This window comes from Myxine glutinosa, chromosome 13 (genome assembly GCF_964187855.1).
Source record: "Myxine glutinosa chromosome 13, kmMyxGlut1.1, whole genome shotgun sequence".
NCBI lineage: Eukaryota > Metazoa > Chordata > Myxini > Myxiniformes > Myxinidae > Myxine > Myxine glutinosa.
This window is the reverse complement of record NC_136273.1, coordinates 81,115,889-81,118,511: the sequence shown is the minus strand read 5'-3', so window position 1 is coordinate 81,118,511 and position 2,623 is coordinate 81,115,889. Positions and strand designations below refer to the sequence as shown.

Here is a 2,623-nt window from a genome sequence, read left to right as displayed (position 1 = left end):
AATGTCAAACATTCTCGTATCCGGATTCGAATATTCACCAACATTTAACCAATTATACCTCGTCACATACCCAACCTGCCCACCAAGTTTCGTCCCAATCCGCCAGTAAGATTTTGAGATATCTTGTTCACAGACGGACAGACAGACAGTCAGACAAGCAAACAGACTACCAGACAGGGCTGAAAACACAACCTCCATGCACCTTTGGTGGTGGAGGTAATCATTCCAAACAGGAAACTTACTGCTTTTAAGGACCTTATAAAGGAAACAAACAACCACTGATCTCTATAATAACTGGATGGGTGGACTAATGGTGATTGGCCTATTCTCGTTGAGGCAACAGGAAGTGACCTGGCGCCATCTTGACACCCCCAAAACAATCGTTCATTCGACTTGTTGCATGCTTGCGGACCTGGTAAATGCTGCCATAAAAGCTAGATATTTATAGTAATTTTGGATTGCAAATCAACTCTTTTAAGGATTTTATTGTGACAAGCGACAGGATGCCTGCGTGCGTTTCGTTTGGTTGTACAAACCGCGATGAGCGCAACAAAAGAGAGAAAGGAGTGACTTTCCATCAGTAAGTTTTAAATTTTTTCTTCATGACTTTGATTTTCAATGTCTGTCGGGCCTTGTCGTCAGGCTCACGTAGCCCTAGCGGACCGCATATTGTGAATTGTCATTGATGAAATATTAACCTGCACAGTGACATTGCCCGGGTCTGCTAGTTCGCTAGGACTAAGTTGACCAGCAATTGTATAATTTATGCACTAAAATGTAATTGTTGACTGTTTATTCATTTGTGGAATGACTCGTTGACGGTGATCTCAATGTATCAGCGTACAGAGGCACATATTAGAGCAGGAAATATTTAATTGCATGGGTTTATCCCTGGTCTGTTCTAACTTGTTATAACAGATCTTCAACTCGCAGAACTGCTGTTGATAATCAGGAAAAGAACAAAATAATTTTGGCCTAGCAGCAAACAAAAATACAGACTATAATTTCAAATTTTACTTTTATTTTTATGTCAACCGACACGTATTGTTTATAGTAAATTTTGTTCTCCCTATGTGGGAATTCCCATTTTCATTTTATCATGACCGACTATTGTTATATTTCATGACAACATCTGTCGACCAATGCAAGGATGACGTTAACGGAATGTATTTGGCATGCAGGTTCCCACACTGTGATCCAGAAAGGCTACGGAGGTGGGTGTTGAACACAAAGAGGGACAAGTGGCTACCTAATTCAAGATCACGTCTCTGTTCCGACCATTTCACAGACGACAGTTTTGACAGGACTGGTCAAACAGTTCGTCTGAGGCCAAATGCAGTTCCCACCATTTTTGGATTTCCTGACCACCTTCAGAAGGTAAATGCAAATGTCATGATCTCATGAGTACATTTTCAACAACAAATTAAGTTTCATGTCTTTTGTCATTTGATGTTAGCTGATGTAATTGCTATCGATTTCACTGCATTACACAAGACGATGTGAATTCAGCAGTCTCAGGATGCCTTCTTGAGACGATTCCAACGCAATCAGCCTTGTGTTTCTATGTCAATTAGTTCCTGAGATATTACGCAAAATGTGATTCTAAGGTTTTTTGAGATCCTGATCTCGTACAGCTCGTATTATAAAGCACCAGAGCATTTGTAAAGTTGTTCTGGATAGATATATACTGGAATATAATTATTTTTAATATTTAATTTCCAGAAAGCTACAACTCGCAGACAAACCAAAGTCAGGAACGACTGCACCACTGAACCAGGCTCCAGCACAGAGTCCACTCGACCTGATCCAACATCTGAGTCCATGTGCCACCAAGACCACTCCTATGCCACGATGGCATCTCCAAGAAAATTGAAACACAAATTGGATGACGCCAGTGCTCAGCTGCAAAGTTGCAATAAGAAACTAAAACTTGAAAAGCAGAAAACAAGGCGTTTGTTGCAAAAAGTGAATGATATGAGTGTGGTTGTGACATCTTTGCGTGATAAGAACTTGATCACCACAAATTGTGCGGAAATGTTGGAGACAACATTCAGTGGTATTCCAAAAGAAGTCATGAAGAGAATTCTGAGCAATACGAATAAATCTGCATCCTATCCAGAGGAACTAAGATCATTTGCTATGACTCTTCAGTTTTACTCCAGTAAAGCATATGACTATGTGAGAGAGTCTTTTGATTTGGCCTTGCCACATCCACGTCAAATTAGGTCATGGTACAAGGGCATCGAAGGAGATCCAGGTTTCACCAAGGCTGCATTTAATGCCCTACAAATGCGCGCCAAAGACTACACAAGCCAAGGGAAGGAGGTTGTGTGTGCCATCATGTTTGATGAGATTGCAATTCGCAAGCATGTTGAATTCGCCAATTGAAGATACCATGGATATGTCGACATCGGTAGTGGGAAATTTGATGATTCTACACCGGTGGCAAGAGATGCTCTGGTGTTCATGGCTGTATCGGTGAATGAATCTTGGAAAATACCCTTGGGATATTTCCTCATAGTTGCCATGAATGGCGAGCACCGCGCTAATGTTGTCACGGAATGCTTTCACCGTCTCCATGAGGCAGGTGTTCGAGCCGTCTCGCTTACATGTGATGGACCTT

The 2,623-nt window shown here is 41.4% G+C and overlaps 1 long non-coding RNA gene across 1 annotated transcript; it reads left to right on the top strand.

Annotated features, from left to right (window-relative positions):
* Positions 1-486: 486 nt before the first annotated feature.
* Positions 487-2,085, top strand: LOC144888703 (uncharacterized). Its single transcript, XR_013621249.1, has 3 exons — positions 487-580; positions 1,182-1,377; positions 1,723-2,085. It is a non-coding gene; the product is annotated as an uncharacterized LOC144888703 (long non-coding RNA).
* The last annotated feature ends 538 nt before the right edge of the window (positions 2,086-2,623 follow it).